The following is a 5,833-nucleotide window of genomic DNA, read 5'->3' on the forward strand; positions in this document are numbered from 1 at the left end:
AATAGAGAAAGGGAAGAAAGAAACTCATTAAAATCTTCATGTGTAGGAGGAATATGTTCATCTTGGCTTTTAGGTTATAGTTAAATTGTAGTAACTTGTAGTAATGTGTGTCCCTCCAGAGTTCCTAGATTGGAGCCATAATCCCAAATGTCACTGTGTTTGAAGGTAGGGCCTTCAAGGAGGTAATCAAGGTTAGATGACGTCAGGAGGGTGGGGTTCTAATCCAACAAGACTGTGCCAGGAGCACAGGCACCAAGCACAGAGCACGAGGCCAGCTGTCGACACACACTGTAGAACATTCACTCAGCTCTCAGAAAGGCCTCCTGAGTGGGCTTCACGGCAAGGGCTCCACTCTGTAAATTCCGGAGCAGATGGAGAGAGCCCTCGTCCTTCAGCCAAGGGTTGGAGGCCATGGAGGCAAACTCATCTGATGCTGTGACTCAGAGACTCGCTCATCCACAAACACTCTGGGTGCACAAGCAGTCTCTTGGCTGCTTCCAGCCCTGGGCCCATCTGCTACTCCCTGTCCAGGTTCCCGACCATGAGGGTGGAGGTGCCAAGCCAAGGGCAGCAAGCGTCCCCAGCCAACCCAAAGCCCTCTTCCCCCTAACTTTCTCTGTGGTGACCACAATGCGGTAAGCAGGTGCACCTCTCCTTGTGCCTCAACACACGTCTGGACTTCCGGGAGACCCTCTCTTGCAAAGAAGAAAGATTGAGGGCTGGGTCTAGTGGTCACCAAGAGAGCATTCGAGCGCCCACAGCTGTAAAATACTGAGCTCGATTCCAAGAAGTTATCTGTACCTTTGTCAGATGTGAATGGACTGTTGCCTGGACAATCGTTTCCTTTTGTAAGAAGGGGAGAGCCTTCTGGAATCCTGGAATTCAATCTCTACAAGGAGCCTCAGACCTGGAGAAGGTCCAGTCTCTAAGTTGGCAAAAAACATCATTCAGGACCCCGGGCAGTCACAGGGCTTCCTGCAGCAGCGCTGTTTTACATTTTCCATCTGGCGGCCCAGCAAGTAAAGGGATGAAGGGGAAAATTCTGGAGCAAACATCTGAGGCACGTGCTCTCTCTCTCTCTCTCTCTCTCTCTCTCTCTCTCTCTCTCTCTCTCACAGATATATATATATATATATATATATATCTGTATTTTCTCTCTCTTTCTCTCTCACTTCCCACCATGTGCCCATGTGACAGGCAAGTGTCTCATGCTCCTGCTGAAGTTGAATGGGAGCACGTGTCTAGAAGGCAGGAAGCATAACTCAGCATTAGCTCCAGGAAGGATTGCGTTTTATAAAAATTCCACCTTCCCTGTCTTTCACCAGCTTCTTAGAACGTGCAGGAGAGAGAGGAATCTCCCAGAAGTTTCCAGGGCACAAAGCTATGAGGAGTACATTCACTATGAATTTGTTAATTGCATCAGAGATCAAGGCCAGCAAGACAAACTGCATCAGGGTTAGAATACTCCCGACAACATCCCCTAGGCTCTGCTGTTTGCTCAACTAGACACAGACGTGGGCTGAATGGTCTGGCCTGACCTTGCTGACTCACCTAGCCCTCTGCTGACACCATCCATCTGTGCTGCTCTGTTGGGAAAAAAGGCTCTCGAACCAGCAGTGGAAAGTTTCTGTGGGTGGTGATGCTTCCACCGGGCGTCCAGAGGTGCTGGTGGGAGACATCCAAGAGCAAAGAGAAGACTTTGTGAGTTCAAGCTGTGGTGATTTGGCGTGACCCAGGATCATTGCACCCCAATCACTCAGTGTCATTTCCTTCCTTCTGGTTAACCTTACCTGGCTCTGATGTGTTTATAAGATGCTCTTTGTTGAGTGCCTGTGGTCTGGTAAGGGAAAGAGGGGACACGGTGTCCCCACAGACAGATGTATGCTTGAACTAGAAGCCTTTTTCTGGCAAAGGTAAACCTCTCCCTGAACAAGGAAATTCGTGAAAGAAAAAAAGGGGGGAGCCAGGATCACTGAGGTTCTAGACCATGCCCCTCCCTGCAAAGGGTGAGCATTGTAAGTCCGTTCTAAGTCCTACCTTGGGGAGGCCTCACCTGCCAGTGGCTCTCCTGTTGTTACCTTTGACAACTGCATAAGAAGCAAAGGCCCTTGGCCAGGCACTCAGAAGAAGGCCTTTTTAAGACAGTGATCTGGACTTAGGGCTTTTGATCTTACAGCACAGACTTACCTACTCATTCTGGAAAGCTCATCAAATTTTTCAAGGCATACTGGGCCATACTAGAAATTCCTCTGTAGCCACCACAAGCCATGAGAACACACTTTATAAATCTGTGAATGACCTTACAATGTCTTCCCTTGGAAAGAAGCCAAAAGGATCACTGAAATAAGCGTCCAGGCTTTGTACTGGCCTTGATTTGAAGTAAGACCACTGGGAATTCACACCAAATGAAGCTTCTCTGACTGTTCACAAGCAAGACTTGCTTCTAGATTTAATTTCCAAAGGAAGGAAATGCATCGTGAAGACACACTTGTTAGTGGAGAACATAAGATTATATAGGTGGTGGTCTTGAAACAGTATTCTTCATCCCCTGCCTCCAATGACATACAAATCTAAAATCAGGTGGATAATAGAACGAAATGGAAGGGGGATGTCATATAAGCCTAGGAATAAAATACAAAGAAATATTAAAAACTAACACTATTTACTGGGGAGGGCAAGCCTTGCTAAATTAAGTCATAAAGTACAGAAACAAGGAAGGAAAGAAAGACGTGTTTGGTTACATGAGATTCTTAAATTTCTCTATACTATGCACATAGTTTGATGGCAACAGATATGGAAATAACCTGAAACATACACAGAAAAATAATTGGTGCCTGAGATAGAAAATTTTCTATAACTCAATAAGAAAAATCCTTTGAACACAATAGAAAAAAAATAGTCTAGGAACGATTCTTCATAAAACCAATCTAACTTGGACTGAAAACTTCAGCTTAAGACCAGGCAAGGTGGCCTCCTGTGCCCTCTACCAAACCCAACTAAGCCAATGGGGGGGAGGGGTTATTGAGAAGCCACCCTATTGTGGAAAATGCCTCGGTGACAGTGAGAGTGCAGCACTCTAATTGGAAAGACTCCGTCCCATGAGGGACACCCCAGGAAACACACACAACTGCTTCAATAATCCTCCAACATCCAGAGTATGTGTCACATTTGGTGTAGACCTCAAGGAACACAGTTATTTCTACCTTGATGTGACTCATTTGGGTTTAAAGACATCATCAGAGAATATCCTGAAGTCTCTGACACCGATGGGCAGTTGAAATGAAAGCGTCAATGGGGCGCCTGGGTGGCTCAGTCGGTTAAGGGGCCGACTTCGGCTCAGGTCATGATCTCGCGGTCCGTGAGTTCGAGCCCCGCGTCGGGCTCTGTGCTGACAGCTCAGAGCCTGGAGCCTATTTCAGATTCTGTGTCTCCCTCTCTCTGACCCTCCCCCATTCACGCTCTGTCTCTCTCTGTCTCAAAAATAAACATTAAAAAAAAAAAAGCGTCAAGAAGGACTTCTGCCTGGCCCCCGTGCCTCCAGAAACACAAAGAGGCTCAGCACAGCAAGACCGAATGACTGGATGTTCTCATTCCATGAACTGTGGGGAAGAGAAAGTGCTGCTTGACTATGAGAGATACATTCACCGCAACCCGTTCTCTACTTAGTCTCTTCTCTGTCAAGGCATTATCCATTTTGCATGATGGAACTGTCATCAACAGATTCAATAGAACCTATTTTGTGGTCTGCCATATCTATTTTTCAGGGACACAAACCATTCAGGATAGAGTTTTGATGCCTTGGGCACTATTTCACACCTGGCTCGTTCCCCCCTCCTACCACCCATCCACTATTTCCATCTTTTAGATTCCTGAATGGCAAATCCAAAGCCCCCGCAATACCCAAATCCAGCTGGAAAGTGAAAAATTAACACTGTTTTCAAAATGTCGAATGGTTTTTGTGTGCCATGTGCTTAAGGCTTGCAGCTATAAAGCTTGGGAAAGAAATAACTTGGACACAACAATGTCTATAGTGTATTCTGACTCTAAAATGTTAGGATCTAGCCAACAATAGAAATTGGCTAAATAAAGTATGTTACAACCATAAGATGGAATGCTATCTGGCCATTTAATGTGATGCGGGAGAACATGAAATGACAATAGGAAAATGCTCATGATATAGCAAGAGGGAAAGCAGATTATAACAGCCTATGTACTGCATAATAACAGTTTTGTTAAAAATGCAAATAACAACCATGAGTGTGTGCACACACCCTTATGCCCGTGACAAAAAAGCCTGGAAGGATTGACATTAAAAACTCACTGTGGCTACTTGTTAGTAGTGGGAACACGGGTATGTTTTATTTTTCCCATAGTGCTTCTGTGTGGCTGAAACCTTCCTAGTAAACAAATACTGTTTTTCTAATCAGAAAAAAATAGGCATTTAAAGTATGAAATTGCCAAGATGCATAATAAAAAAATAATTTCATTGCTTCGGAGAAACTGGCCATAATAGCTCAGCTTTTTACTGTGGTAAAATACACAAAACATAAAGTTTATCATTTTAACCACTTCAGGGTGTACGACACAGTGGCAGTGAAGTACTTCCACACTCTTGTGCAGCCACCACCACCATGTAGCTCCAGAACATTTTCATCACTCCAAGAGGAAATCCCGTACACATTGAGTTCCCACCCCACTATACACCTGTCCCCTAAAATCTACAAATGTGCTTTCTGTATATGGATTTGCTTATTCTGTATGTTTAATGTAAGTGGAATAACACAACATGTGGCCTCTGTGTCTTTGCTCACTTAACACAAAGTTTTCAAGATTCATCTGTGTTATAGCATGTATCTGTACGCCATTCCCTTTTATACCAGAATGCTATTCCGTTGTATGGCTATACTACACTTTCTTTATCTGTTCATCCCTTGATGGGCATTTGAGTTGTTTCCACCTTTTTGCTACTGTATTAAGTACTGCAACACACATTCGCATAAAAGTTTTTGGTTGAACACCTGTTTTCGATTATTTTGGATATATACCTAGGAGTGGAAATGCTGGGTCATGTGGCAATTCTAGGTTTAACCTACTGAGGATCATCCAAAGTGTCCTACAGAGTGGCTCCATCACTTGAAATTCTGATCAGCAAAGCACAGTGTTCTAATTTCTCCACATTGTCACAAACACTTATTTCCTATGGATTATGATCATGATTCTAGATATCCTAGTGGGTGTGAAGTGGCATTATCTCATTGTGGTTTTATCTGCATTCCTCAAATGACTGTTCATGTTGATATCCCATGCATTAATTGGGCTTTTAGTCTTTTTGTTGTTGAATTGTAAGTGTTCTTTATATATACTGGATACTAGACCCTTTTCAGATATGTCATTTGTAAATTCTTCCTCATTCTGTGCGTTCTTTTTTTCATTCTGAATAGTGTCCTTTGATGCAGGAAAGAGTTTTGAGATGAACAAGTATAAGTCCTCCAACTTTGTTCTTCCATTTCAAGATAGAGTTGACTATTCTATGTGCCTTGAGTTTTCTTACAAATGTACGTCCAGCTTTACTACTTTTACAAAAAGCCATTGAGATTTTCATAGCTATTAAAAGGAATCCATAGATTGTTTGGGGGAGTCCTACAATCTCAACACTATTGTCTTCTATCACGTGAACACAGGGTGTCTTTATATTTAGCTGCCTTCATTTTTTTCAGCAATATTTTGTAGTTTTCATTGTACAAGACTTGTACCTCCTCAAATTATTCCTAAGTACCTAATTCTTTTTGATACTGTTGTAAATGGAATTGATTTCTTAATTTCTGTTTCAGAC

This window comes from Panthera onca (assembly GCF_046562875.1).
Source record: "Panthera onca isolate mPanOnc1 chromosome Y unlocalized genomic scaffold, mPanOnc1 haplotype 2 h2.ChrY_unloc_9, whole genome shotgun sequence".
NCBI lineage: Eukaryota > Metazoa > Chordata > Mammalia > Carnivora > Felidae > Panthera > Panthera onca.